A 15,692-nucleotide genomic window follows, 5' to 3' on the forward strand; every position below is an offset into this window, starting at 1 on the left:
TTTCTTTTCCCCAAACCCCCCCCCCCCCCCCTCAATTTTGCCTCAGTGCCTTAATCCTTCCCTCTTCCAGCGACTCCATGGCTTCGGTGACCCCAGCTCCTGCGATTCCACCATTCTGACAACCGACCACCGCTTTCCTTCTCTCTCATCGACGCTCAGCCTCACACATCTTGCAGCTCACATGTATGGTAGGTTAATGTAAAAATGATGTCTAGGTGTAAGATATGTAAGTGCTTAGGTATTAAATGGAATGTTTGTGAATTTCCTTTTTTGTTTTCATTTATTTGGTAGAATACATTTAGGGTTGAGGTATTAGAAACTAGAAGGAAAATTGACCAAATATTTTCTTATCTCAGTTGGATTACATTAGGGATTGTCTTTAAGCCCATATATTTCTGCTTTTGTGGTTGTCTAGTAAAAAATTTTGAGTGAGATTTAAACAAAATCTTGTCAAATTGTCATTTTAGACAAGATGAAGATTTGATAAATTCAGATTTCACAGATTTTAAACATAAATCCTATGAATCATAAATCCCATGAATATATGAATTTATGGGATTTACAGCTAGAGCGATTGGGATCACGATGGATTTACTCGAAATTTCCCAAACAATTTTAATGGATTCGAGAAACTTAGAGAACTTTGTTATGAGACAATTTTTCATTCAAGATTTAGTAAATTCAGATTTACAAAATTTACTAAATCCTAATAAATTAAAATAAATCTGTATCCATTAGTATGGATGCTCTTACTAGTCATTTAAAGGAGGATGTGCCTTGCTGTATGTAGATATCCTTCTTGTGGATAAGACTAGATAAAGTGCTTACGAAAAAAACATACATTATGAAGGTCAACATTAAAGTTTAAAGGCCTTTGTTTGAGTAGATCTAGCATTGAATACATGAAATATAATTTTGATAGTTGTATCTCTAGTGGTAGAGTTGTAACTATGGGAGATCAGATCATTAAAAGTTGTGAACATTTTAGATATCTCGGGTTTCTTTTTCAAAGTGATGATGATATAGATGGGGATGTTATTAGTAGAATTTAGGTTGGTTGGTTGAAGTAGAGGAATGCATCTGACTTATTATGTGAAAAAAAATATCGCTTAGACTTAAAGGAATTTTTTATAAGATGGTGGTGAGACCTACAATGTTCTATGGAATAAAATGTTGGCCCTTAAAAGAGAAGTATAAGACAAAGTTATGTGTTGTTGAGATGAGATTGCTTAGATAGATGAATGGCTTGACACAAATAGACAAAATTTGAAATGAATATATTCATGATAGTGTTTATATAGCTAGCTGTTGTTTTTTATGGTTAATTTTTGTTGAGAAGCTTACATTTCCTCCTTGATCTTCACTAGTTGTTGAGATTAGTTTTTTGAGCTATGATGAATTCCAATCTTCATTAAATATCAATCATTTTTAAATATACTTTTATATGTTCAAAATTTAGGATGAATTTTAATATTTTCTACAAATAAATTTTGAGTTTTAGCTTATTATCCTTCTTCTCTTTGTTTGGTGGTTTATTTGGTGATTTTTTTTTAGTTTTTGTTGGTATGATTTTTCTCTCTATTTTTTGTGCTTGTCTTGTTTGATTTTTTTTGAACTGTAGTGTTGTTTATCTATATAAATGCTTATTTGTGTATTATTTTTATATTTAAGTATTTTGAGTGTTTTGTTTAATTTTATTTTCTGAACTTTTACTTTTGTATGTGTAGTTCAGGATCTAAAGGTTTAGTAACTTATGATTATGAGTTAGAACGAACTAAAAGAAAAATCCAAAAATAAAAAGAACTTCTCAATTTACAAGAAATGGAGAACGCATCACATAGTAACATTGATAATCAAAATTTTGAACATAACATCTTTACATGAAATGACCACTAAAGGATTACGCAAACCATACAACAGATGAAATTCACTTGAGCATACAAACCTCTGTTGTAGCAGATAACTCATTTTAACTAAAACCCACTATAATTCAAATGGTCAAAACAATCAGTTTTGTGGAAGTCCATTTGAGGATCCTAACTTACACACTGCTAGTTTTCTAGAATTATGTGTTATATTCAAGCACTACAGTGTATCAAACAACATTGTTAGACTTATATTTTTTTTCTTTTTCCTTAATGGATAAAGCTAAGATGTGGTTAAACTCATTAGCACCTGAATCTATTAGAACTTGGGAAGATTTAGCGCAGAAATTTCTAGCTAAGTATTTTCCACCTTAAAAAACTTCTAAGCATAGAAATGATATTATCTCATTTACTCAATGTGAAGGTGAGTCAATATACGAAGCTTGAGAACAATTTAAAGAACTCCTTAGGAAGTGTCCCCATCATGCTTTGCTAGACTAGTTGATTATTCAAACATTTTATAATGGGTTAGTAAGATCTCTTAGATTTATTATTAATGTTGTTACTGAAGGATCATTAATGTTAAAACCATTTGATGAAGCATATAAATTAATAGAAGAGATGACTACTAATAACTTTCAATGGTCCTCTGAGAGGGTAAATCCTAAGAAAGTAACCAGTGTTCATGATACTGAAGTGATTTAAATTTTCACATCTCAAGTTGTTGCGATATCTAAAAAGTTAGACCAATTCAGAATGAACTTACCTCAAACACCTCATGTGAGTGAGGAAAACTGGTTGGGACAAATAATGGATTCTAAATTACTTTCTTATGAGACTTTAAATACAATTAATAATAAACCCAATAACCCATATTCTAAGTACTATAACACATGTTGGAAAAACCACCCTAACTTTAATTGGAATAATAATTATGGTGGTGGAAATCAACAATGGGGGAACAATCAAGCGAACCCATTGAGAAATTGGAACAATTAGGGTAGTACTAACTATAGACCTTCATATCCTCCTGATTTTACCAATAACCAAAAAATTAATGAGAAGAAGTTATCTATAGAAGAAGTGGTGTTACAGATGAGGAATCAATTTTAAAGTTAGAGTACTGCAATCAGAAACATTGAGGAGCAACTAGGACAATTTGCTAACTCACTTAGCAATATGCCTCAGGGAACACTTCTTAGTAACATTGAAATTACTCCTAAAGATAAAAAAAGAGAAAGTTAAAGTAGTTAAGTTGAAAGGTGGTAGAGAATTGGATACTAAAGTGCAAGAAGAGATTGAAGTTGAGAGGGAACCTTGAAAAATTGAAAAACATCAAGAAAATGTTTCTGAGAATATAGAAAAACCAGTCTCTCCAACTAAGATCAATTTAGAAAGATCGCGCTGTCATTTCCTTTGAGAATTTGACAGCAGAAGATGGATCAACAATTTTCGAAGTTTCTGGAGATATTTAAGAAGCTAAAAATTAACATTTCTTTTGCTGAAGCACTAGAGAAAATGCCAAGCTATGTTAAGTTTATGAAAGATATATTAAATAAGAAAAGGAAATTTAGGGATTATGAGATTGTTGCATTTATTGAAGATTGCAGTGCAATATTTCAGAAAAAACATCCTCAAAAACTTAAAGATCCTGATAGCTTTAATATTTCATGTGCAATAAAAGAAAGATTTTGTGGACAATCTTCATGTGATTTAGGAGCTAGCATTAACCTCATGCCCTTACCAATATTCAGAAGGTTAGGCTTAGGAGAGATTTCTCCCACTACTATAACCCCCCACTACTAATTTCTCCCACTACTATAACCCTTCAGTTAGTTGATCGATCAATCACTTATCCTAAGGGGGTTATATAAGATGTACTGGTGAAGGTAGATAAAATTTATCTTCCCTGTGGATTTTAATAGTTTAGATATGGAAGAAGATAAAGAAATATCAATCATTTTAGGGAGACCTTTCCTTGCTACTCGACGAGCTATGATAGATGTACAAAAAGTAGAGCTAACCATGAGAGTTAATGACCAGGAAGTTACATTTAATGTGTTAAAATCTATGAAGTTTCCAACTAAAGGAAGAGAAGATGAATGTTATAGAATGGAGATTATCAATGATTTAAGTAATAACCATTTCCGAGAAAGTTTTGAAGTTATAACAAGACAACAAAAACCAGGGTATAAAAATGATACTGATTACCATGATAAATCTATCGAGATAATGACTGAAGATTCAAAGTATGTTCAAAAAAGTTTTGAGATTTTAAACACTACTGAGAATAGTAAACCTCTTATTCCTTTAATTAAAGAACCTTATAAATTTGAGATGAAGGTACTCCCTACACATTTAAAGTATATTTTTTCTAGGGAACTCATTAGTATTACCTGTTATATCAGACTTAACTGAAGATCAAGAAGAAAAATTATAGGAAATTTTGAGAAATTATAAGAAAACTTTTGGATGGACGTTAGCAGATATTAAAGGTATCAACCCTTCAATCTATATGCATCAAATTTTAATGGAAGATAATCACAAGCCTGTAGCAGATCCTCAAAGAAGATTGAACATTATAATGAAATAAGTTGTAAAAAAAAGAAATTTTAAAGTGGTTAGATTCTGGAATCATCTACCCTTTTTTTTATAGTGCTTGGGTTAGTCTGATTCGCTGCGTTCTTAAGAAAGGGGAGTGATGGTAGTTCTTAGCGAACGAAATGAATTTATTCCAACAAGACAAGTTACTGGGTGACAAATTTGTATTGATTATAGAAAATTGAATCTTGCCACAAGGAAAGATCATTTTTCTCTACTATTTCTAGACCAAATGTTGAATAGGCTAGCTGGGCATCGATATTTCTGCATTTTGGATGGATATTCAGAATACCACCAAATACATATTGTTCCTGAGTATCAATAAAAGGCAACATTCATAAGTCCCTATTGGACTTTTGCTTTTAAAAGAATGTCTTTTGCTTTGTGCACTACACCAACAACTTTTCAAAGGTGCATGATGTCCATTTTTCGTAATCTAATTGAAAAAGGAATTGTAGTTTTCATAGACAACTTTTCAGTTTTTAGAACTTCCTTTGATTCTTGCTTAGATCATTTAATGAGAGTTTTAAAACATTGTGAAGAAACAAATTTAGTTCTCAATTGGGAAAAATATCAATTTATGGTTGCATGAAGAATTTGGTTGGGATATAAAATTTCTACAAAATGACATGGAAGTAGATCCAACAAAAATACAAGTTATTGTTAAACTATCTCCTCCTAGTACAGTTAGAGGAGTTAGAAGTTTGAGAACAAACTGAGTTTTACACCCAATATATTAAAGTCTTTTCAAAAATTATCAAACCTTTATGCCATCTTTTGGAAAAAGCTGCAATATTTGATTTTAATAGGAATGCCTATATGCCTTCAATTCATTAAAGAAAAAAATAATCACTTCACATATTATTATTTCACAGGATTGGGAAAAACCATTTAAATTAATGTGTGATGCGAGTGATTATGCTATTGAGATTGTGTTAGGACAAAAATATGATAAGATATTTAAAGTTATAAATTATGTCAGTAAAACTCTTAATGAAGCTCAAATTAATTATACTACTACTGAAAATGAGTTATTAAAAATTGTATATGCATAAGATAAATTTAGATCTTATCTAATTGAAGCTAAATGTATTATGCATAGTGATTATTCTGCTATAAGATATTTGATACTGAAAAAGAATACAAGACCAAGACTAATCAGATGACTTTGAAGAGGTGAATAGGAAGGGATCTGATAATTAAACTGTTGCTCATTTATCAAGGCTTGAACACAAAAATTATGGTATTTTTGATGATAAGATAAATGAAAGTTTTCCTAATGAACAATATATATTATTTCTTAGTGGCGTGTTCCGTAATATGCTGATATTGCTAACTATATAGTTAGTGGTATTTTACCCTACGAATTAAGAAACCACCAAACAAAGAAGTTCATTCACGATGCAAAATTTTACTTTTGGAACAACCCTTATTTATATAGAAAATGTAAGGATAAAGTGATTAGAAGATGTGTACCATTTGAAGAAACTCTAGAAATTATTCAAAATGTCATGAATATGATTTTGAGGGACATTTTGGAGTGGATAAAACTTCATTTAAAATTCTATAATCTGGATTTTTTTGGCCTACTTTATTTAAGTATGTTATCATTTTTTAGGGATGTTAATATTTATGTAAAAACATGTGATAGATGTCAGAGAGTATGCAATATTTCTAAAAGAAATAAAATGCCCCTAAATTTTATTTTAGAAGTTAAAATTGTTGATGTATGGGATTTGGATTTTATGGGACCATTTATACCATATTTTGGAAGCATGTATATTTTAATAGCTATGGATTATGTTTCTAAATAGATTGAAGCAATTGCCAAACCAGTTTGTGATACTCAGAGTGTTGCAAAATTTTTAAAGAAAAATATCTTTACTAGATTTAGAATGTCAAAAGTGATCATTATAGATGGGGGAAGTCATTTTAAGAATAAAATAATTGAAACATTAACTGAGAAATATAGAATTAAACTTCTAATTGCCACAAAATATCATCCTCAGACTAATGGTCTAGCTAAAGTGTCCAATCGTGAAATTAAAAGAATATTAAAAAAGAATGTAAACCCTAATAGAAAAGATTGGTCTGCTATACTTGATAATGTATTATGGGACTATAGGTCTGCTTATAAAACTCTTATAAGAATGTCACCATATAGGCTTATATTTGAAAAGGCTCGTCACTTGCTAGTTGAATTAGAGCATAAAGCTTATTGGGTTGTAAAGGAATTTAATTATAATTTGAAAGTTGCTCGTGAGAAACGATTATTGTAATTAAATGAGCTCGAGGAAATTAGAAATGAATCTTACGAGAATGCAAAAATTTATAAGGAAAAGATGAAAATTTGGCATGACCGAAAGATCTTAAAAAAGATTTTTAGCCTCAATAAAAAGTTTTGTTATATAATATTATATTGAAATTATTTCCCAAAAAAATTAGGCCCAGGTGGTCGGGGCCATTTGTTGTAATAAAAATTTATCCATCTGGTGCTGTGGATATTAAATATTTGAAAATTGAAAAAAAAATTAAAGTAAACATACACATAATGAAACCTTACATGAGTGGAAACTAGTCAATAAATTTGAAGTCTAGTTGTTGGGTTAACCAGAGTAAACATTGTATACGTCGGGCTGCAACGTTAAACCAAAAGCTTCGTGGGAGGAAAACCATAGCTTTCTGTGTTGATTGATTGTTGTTTATTGTTATTATATTGAGATCTACATGATAAGATGAGGCTATAAACACTAATTTATTAATCAAGATGAGGTTGGGATGTATTAATTGAACCTAAGGTGAAGCGGTGCTTATTTGAGCATTGGCGCCTAGGCCCTGAAACCTTACGCTTAATTGCCAATATAGAGAGGGAACGATGCCTAAGTGCCTAAATCTGACGCCTAGGTGCCACAGTTCAAAAAAACTTTCAATATACTGCCCCTTTGTAGTTGGAACCCACTTTTCCCTTTAAAACCACCATAAACCTGCATGGTGATCATAAGACTTCATTATCTAGGCGTTTGAGATTATTTTGGAGGAGGAATAGAAGAGTGCAAGAATCAACTCTCTTGGAGACTATGTCATCAAGAACTATGGAAAGAAAGAACAATAGAGTTTTTGATAGAAAGAAATTCATCAACAAAGACACCCAGACTTACTAAAATGGATTTCTTGCGGTTAGCATTGAAGGTATTGAGGGAAAAGATCAAGAAGATTGAAGAGGAATTGGCAAGTATTCAGACCAAAATTAGCAGCATCTCTCATCAATTTGACCATATGGACTAACAAATTAAGCTTCAATTTGATCATTGATACACCTAAAATATATAGTATTTTTATACACATTTTATGTCTATTTTTGAGATATTGTACTTTAATGAAAGGTATTTGTGTGTTTTTCTTTCAGGTACAATCAATTGGATGAAAAATGCTAAAAGGAGTGAAGAAGGGTTAAATTTGGAGCGAAAATGAAGAAGGTGCAAAAATTGAACTAGGGCGCCTAATCGCCCAGGACTTGCGCCTAAGCTCCAGGTACCCCACGCTTAAGCGCCAGAAGTACTTATTTCATAATTCATTGAATTTAGATGAATTTTTTAAGAGGAGTTTGAAGTAACTCTTAGTAAAAACGTGAGAAATAGACCAAAGACACGAAAATTCATTCAATTAGCTTTTGAAAGGAGAAACTTCTAGAAGATTCATTGAATGAAGACAAAATTGAATGAAGATTCATTGAATGAAGACAAATTTTGAAGAGACACCAAGGAACCTTTTGGATTTTTATTAAAGAAGACTTGGATCATCAAGAGAAGAGGTCAGCCATCTTCCATTAGAGCCATCATTCATCCAAGTAACCATCGCCGCAGCCGCCGGCCACTTTTTTTTTATTTTGAGTGTTATTTTTGTATTGTGAGTGAAGGAAGAGAATTCAAAGGAACTTCAAAACATTTGTTGGAGAGGATTTGAGATAAGTGTTTATCTTTGTTTATCTTTGTGACTACACTTGAGATGTCTTGTTTGTGTGATTTCTTATTTGTGAGCATGATTTCTACTTTTAAACTCATGTGTGGTTGTGTTTTCTCTATGGATTATGAGTAGTTTTCTTTATTTTTTTCTTAAAATGATAAGTAATTAAGTATTTAAAGGAATTTGTGTGAAGTATTAGACTTCAATGTTGGAAGAAGTTGTGATGATTTGAAATCTTACAATTCATTTACTTCTTGATTTAACTAATTAAGATGTTAATACCTGTTGGGAGAACATGTAAGATTCGAGATGGTGTTGTCTGAGTCAATAAATGATTATAATCACATATTGATTTCATGAATGAGAATGTAGTTCATGGGGTTGAGTGCAAATAAATAAGGAAATAAACTTTTCAAGGGTGTAGAATTAGTGGACTTTAGAGTGACAGGCTAAAGCTGCCAATTTGATTTCTAATTTTAGGTTTTGATATGAGATGTTAGCCCCCAGGTGGAGGGAGGAGTGAGAACTCTAGAGTGAGAGCTAGTATCTTCGCTACCTAACCGATTTTCAAGACTATTCAAACTATAGATTAGCCAATGTTCTTTATAGCATCTTTAGTAAGGGTAAATAATATTATTGCTTCTATTTGGCACAACACATTTAACATACTTCCATAATAAAATTTCTATACTTATTACTGATTCATGATAAGGAAAAAAATATTTTACTTATATTGTCTTCATCTTACAAATATTTATTTATGTTAATTAGTTGCTTACTTTATTTTCATAAATCCAAAAATTATAAAAAGAATCAAATTTTCATTCATATTATAGCATCTTATGTTTAAGTAAGAATATTTTGCTAAGTAGATTTTTGACATCTAAACTTTCTAGTTTTCTAAAGTACATAATATTAATTTCCCTGTGGGTTTAATATTCGGGGCTTAATCAAAAAGCCCTATATTACTTGATAACGATACGTATACTTGCGTAGTATCCCATATTTAAATATTATAATTGTATTCTTATTTGTTTCATAGTGGAAAACTGACTTAGCTTTTTGTTTGGATCAAATTTTTTGCTTTGTTGTAAATTAAGAATAACTATTAAGAAAATTAAACTATAATCGCATACATCGCATTTTACTTCTATATCAAAGAAAGTCGGGATCAATCATACTGCAAATTTTCTGGAAGCAAAAATAAGCATGCATCAAAAGAACAATTGGATCGGAGATAAGCATGCAGAAGAATTTCCTCAGCCGATAAATGTGAATGTAGAGGTAAATAGTGGTAATGATTATGAGTAGTGGGTGCTATGTGTTAAAAATATGATATTTAGGTTTTTTTGATTTAGTGTCAAACTCTGTTCTGTAGGTGTCAATTTGTCTGTATGTTAGTAAGTTAGTGTAATTTTTTTCTATATCTGCTTATCTGACTATGTAGGATTGTCGTTTGTTGATTTGTATCGAACTGATGTTTATGTTAAGTTTGTGAGTTTGATATGTGGTGTTAGTGTGCTTGAATTGTAGGATTGATTCGTATTTGGGAATCAGGTACTTATGCAAATGAAAGTTGGAAGAAGTTCGGAAGATAATAAACTAATCAAAATGTTGTTGAATCGAACAAATTAGGTTCCAAAACCTTTGGTGTGAATAGCTCATATGTAAAAAGTTAAAAAAATTGAAAATTAGTATCATCGAGCACTGGCACCTTGGAAACAAACCTAGTGCCTAAGCGACAGTTACTCTAGAGTATGGCGCCTAAGCGCCAAATATGGTGCCTAGGTGTTGAACCGGTTGAACCATCGGTTTAACACATTAAATCATGAATTGACCTGGTTTAATGCCATTTTTTTCCTTCAAACTCCTTCTTCTTCCTTTGAACGCACACCAGCACCTCCATAGGGGTTCTCCAACCTTGCGATTATTGCATATTTAAGGCCTAAAAACTTCAGATTTCTTTTCTTTGTGTAAGATTTATACTTTCACCATGTGATTTTCATCTTTAGCAGTGGATTTCATGCACATTTGGAAACTTCAAAATTTTTGGAAAACCGTAGAATGAGGAGGTGAAAATCCATGGAAAAGATTTATTTTGCAATATATTTGCTTGTAGGAGCCTTTAGAGCTTATATTTGGAATTTATATGGAATTTTATTAGATTTGATATAGCTCCCAACACTAAGAGAGAAAAGGGAGGATTGATACAATGATCTGCATATGTAGAAAAAGAAGATTGCAGAAAGAAGCTTCTTTAGGCCTGGAGGTTCTGTGGAAAATTTGATTGTAGCACTGAACTAGGAAAGCCTCTGCTACTTTAATTGCATAGCAGTCATCTCAGTTGTTCATGAATTCTATGCAAATTTTCCAGAGGAATCAGACGATTTGATATTCCTTAGGGAGAGAAGAGTAGATTTCAATCTTGATCAGATCAATGTTTTATACTTATGCCTGTTGTTATTACTCATCCTTTGAGCCTAATCAGGAGTGGATGAATGAGACTATTACATTTCTGACTGATGGGCGTGAACCTTAGAAAATAAAGAACATCCACAAGGTAATTTTTTCTTCTTCTATGCTTAATACCCCATCTAAGGCTTGACACTATTTAATTTCTGCTCTACTTCTTCCTACAGACCATTTGAGTGAAGTGACCAGGGAGAGAGCCACTTTAAACTTTTGCATTTAAAAGATGAAACCTATAGATTTTGGCTCTCTCATTTATAAGAATATTATCAGTTCTTCTACGAGAGGTTCTACTGTAGGTTTGGGTTACCCTTCTCTCATCTTTATTATATGTAAACAATCTGGAGTTAGTTTTGAAGCTTATGAGGAGATATTGCAGCCAATGAAGCCTATCGATAAGGCTAATGTAGATTTATATGGAAAGCATGCTACAGTTGGTTCTAAAGGCCGATCATCATATATTCCTTCTACATCTACTTTTAGATCTTATACCTCTAGTGTTGCTGATCCACCTCCTGCTATTTGGGAAGAACTTCGTGATCACTGAGAACATTTAGAGGAGTATCAGGAGCATCAGGATGATATTTCTTTTGTGCAGTTAACTGAAAGAGAATGAAGATCACTGGGAACATTTGAAACAATATCTGAAAAGGAAAAGTTAATATAAGGCTAGTTTCAATACTTCCCTGGTGAGCTTTTGAGAGGAGATTAAAGTGTTGAGTTTCCTTCGTACCTTATTATACTATGTTGGAATGACGAAAGGCTATGGATGAATAATATGATGATGATGAGGAGTAGTTATTCTGAGTCTGGATGTGTTTGTTTTTCCTAATTATTGTTGACTTTTAGTTATTTTATTGCTCTGGACATTGTGTTATTTATGCTTACTGCTGATGTGGATTCTGGCTTTTTTGTTATTACTGCACTACTGATTACTTTTCGTTCCAGATGATGTATAGTATTGCCTGTGTGTTATAGTAGTTTTGTTACTTTAAAATTTTCATGCTACACATGTTGATTTGAGATTTTCTAGTGCTAAGCACCTGTTTTTACTTCTTATACCTATACGATTTTTATGTTTAGAACCCTGTGATAGATTATAATATTGTTAAATTTTTCTCTCCTCATATTTATTTTGTACTAAAATGTTTAAAATTATTTAGAAATTCAAGTTTGGGGAGGGAGAAAAACTTTTATAAACTAAACTTTATTTGTCCTCAATAAACTATTTAAAAATTATTTTGAAATAACCTATGGTATGTGGTGTTATCTTTAGATAACTGTATTTTTTATTCTATGAATGTAATAGTAGGCTTAAATGAAATTTTTTTGTGATAAGGGGTAGTTCTAGAGTTCAGATATTTGATATAAGAGAATAAGGATATGATTTTACTATTTATAGTAGGAAAAAAATTGTATTTTTGAAATACTAGGAATCTTAGATTTGCACTTTAAAATGAATTGAGGCTCAATAAAAAATCATTTTTATATTAATGCTCATTATCAAGTAAAGAAATGTGAAAAGTTTTTAACTTTAGGAGGAGGATATTAAAGTTTAAAATCATTAAAGATTATCTAAATATAGAAATACTCACATAAAAAAAGAGTAAGAATTAAAAAGATCCTGAAAGAAAAGGAAGAAAAAGAAAATAGAAAAAATAAGAAATATGTGGAGAGAAGCTTGAGAAGATGTCTAATTAAAAATTGGCTTCACTTGAATCATCTTAAAGGAAGAAACTTAATTACAACTATGAGCTTATTATCAATTCTAAAGGTATTAGTCAAATCTTTACTAATTGATTTCCATATAATTCTATATTTTAATTCTTCTAGGATTCTTAAGTGTGAAATTATAATTATTTTTGAAATAAATAGAAAATCAGAATTCCTAACTCGATTATTAGACACTCTTATAACCTAGTTCTAGCTCGAGTTACTGAAAATTTTTCTAAATTTTCATTATCACATTTATGGGGAAAAACTATAGAAATCCTTAATGAAACCTGATACACCTAAAATATATAATATTTTTAGACACATTTTTATACCTTTTTTTGAGATATTGCGCTTTAATGGAGGGTATTTGTGTTTTTTTTCTTTCAGGTACAAGTCAAAAGCTGAAAAATGCTAAAAGGAGTGAAAAGGATCAAATTTGGAGCAAAAATGTGAAAATTAGTGTTTTGGCGCCTAAGCGCCAGATCTGGCGCCTAAGCACTGACTAAGCACTGATGAAGCAGAGAAGGCCGCACCTAAGCGCCAGAGGCCCCGCGCTTAAGCGCCAGAGGCTGTTATGTGACGGTTTACTTCATTTTGTCGAATTTTGACGGGATATTTGAGGGATCACTAGAAACAAAAATATTATTAAAAGACTTATGAGAGGAGGCATCCTTTGGAGAATACATCGAATGGGAACACATTTTGAAGAGTAATCAAGACACCTCTTGGAGATTTATAAAAGAAGAAAGTTGAGACTTTTTAAAGTGTGCTTGAAAGTTCTGAAAAGTGTTGGAAAGGAGAGAGTTTTGAAGAGATTTTCAGGCACCACAAATTTACTTTATCCTTTTTGTTTTTAGTTTTATTGTGAGAGTCAAGAGTGTTGTAAAAGAGAAGAGATTCAAAGGAACTTTAAGAGTTTGGTGGAAGATTTAAGATAAGTTTTTATCTTTTATTTTAAACTACTTTTGGTTTTAATCGAGACTTCTTGTTGGTTTGATAATGATTTCTACTTTTAAACTAAAGTGTGGTTTTATTTTCTCCATGGATTCTGAGTAGTTTTCTTTATCTTTCTCCTTAAAATGATAGGTGATTAAAGTTTGGATGAAAGTTTTGGAGAGTATTGATCTTTAATGTTGAAAGAAGTTGTGATGATTTAAATCCATGTACTTCATTTACATCTTGATTAGACCTATCCAAATGTTAAAATTTGCCGTGAGAACATGTAAGAACCGGGCTAGTATTGTCTCAGTTAACAATTGGAAAGAATCAAATGAGGTTTTATGAATGAGAATTTAATTCATATGATTTAGTGCAAATAAATAGGTAAATAAACTTTGAAGGGTGTAGAGTTAGAGGACTTTAATGTGACAGGTTAAAGCCCCCAACTTGATTTATTGTTTTAGGTTCTGATACGAGATATTGGCCCCTATGAGGAGAGAATCAAGGGAGTGTTTCCTCCCCTCCTTAGCCGGTCTTCAGAATTATTCAAACTTAAATTAGCCAATGTTCTTTATAGCATCTCTAGTAAGGGTAAAGAATATTATTGCTCTTATTTGGGGCAACACAATTTGCATACTTCCACAACAAAATTCCATACTTATAACTAATTCATGATAAGAAAAAAAATATTTTCATATCAAGTGATTTTCGTTTACATAAACTCAAGTTATATTTAGAAGTTTTACTGTTTGTCAAAATATCAAAAATACTAAAAAGAATTGAATTTTACTTATTGAGAAAATATATATAGTTTAAGTAATTGTCTTTTTAAAAAATAGAAAGTTTGTGCATATTGCATATTTTCCTGTGGTTCGATATTCAGGTATTAATCTAAAAGTTCTATATTACTTGATAACGATACGTATACTTGTGTAGTATCCCAATATACATAAATTAAAAAGTTAAATTCCTATTTTCTCCAGGATCAAGTTTTTGGTTCTGTTCTAAAGTAAGATATCATAAGTGAAAAAAATCATCAAAGTCATTGTTATACTGTTGCATATAGACAATCGAGATCAAAACCCACTGCCATAAGTTAAAGCATTTATTATATAAAATAAAAAAGTTACTTAAGGACAAATAACATTTAAGCTTGCGGGAATTGACATTCCTAAAAATGTGCAACTTTTATATATGCATTTTATGCTCATTTTTAATGATATTACACTTTAATGGAAGATATTTTGCTTGTTTTTTTACAGGTACAAGGGATAGAGTTATAGAAAAAAAGGACTAAAACGAAGCAAAATGGGGTCAAATGGAGCAAAGGAGCATAAAGTGAACTAGCGCCTAGGTGCCCAACCCCATACATGAAATAGAGAGCCTGACACCATGGCTTCAGGATTTGGCACCTAGGTGTCAAGCAGTTATATTGGACTTCTAGAAGGTTGGCGTCTAGGTGCCACAGTTAGGCGCGTAGGTGCCAAAATCAGTTTTTGCCAATATACAATTTGTTTTGATAATTTTTAAATGAGCATCTGAAGTGACTCTTAGAGATTTAGAGAGCTATATTAAAAGAGTCAAGCTTCTTCTTTTTTCCTTCCCAATATACACTATCAAACTGGTGAAGAAGCTTCAGGTTTATCTTTGTAAGGTGAGTTATGTAGGATGGAGAATTCTTAGAATGAGATTGTTTTGCTCCTACATAAGATATGACAGTCGGTATTAGCATAATCAAATGAGATTTACATGCCCTGAGATCAACCATCACTAGAGAATGCCTTTCTTGTGAATGCTCAAATGAGGCCTCTCTCCATAATTATGTAATTCCTCCTTATCAAGCTAAACTGTCCGCCTCTTTTATATTATTAGTTCTCTCCATCAATCTCATATAACATGGCTTGCTTACAACCCTCTAACGCTGAAAAAAACTTGGCACAAATCCATCCTAACGAAGCTCCACATAATATAATTTGTGATGAGATATGAAGAGTTTCCATTAACGGACAAGAATCATTTCTTGACTAGCCATAATCTTTATGGGTCTTCACCTTAGTGAAGGTAGTTCTCTAGCACCCCCTCTCAATGAGCTACAAGCTTCAAAGAATTAACTCTGGTGAGAGTAAAAGCCCTTATTAC

The sequence above is a fragment of the Phalaenopsis equestris genome, unplaced genomic scaffold, assembly GCF_001263595.1.
Source record: "Phalaenopsis equestris unplaced genomic scaffold, ASM126359v1 Scaffold000378, whole genome shotgun sequence".
NCBI classification, from domain to species: domain Eukaryota; kingdom Viridiplantae; phylum Streptophyta; class Magnoliopsida; order Asparagales; family Orchidaceae; genus Phalaenopsis; species Phalaenopsis equestris.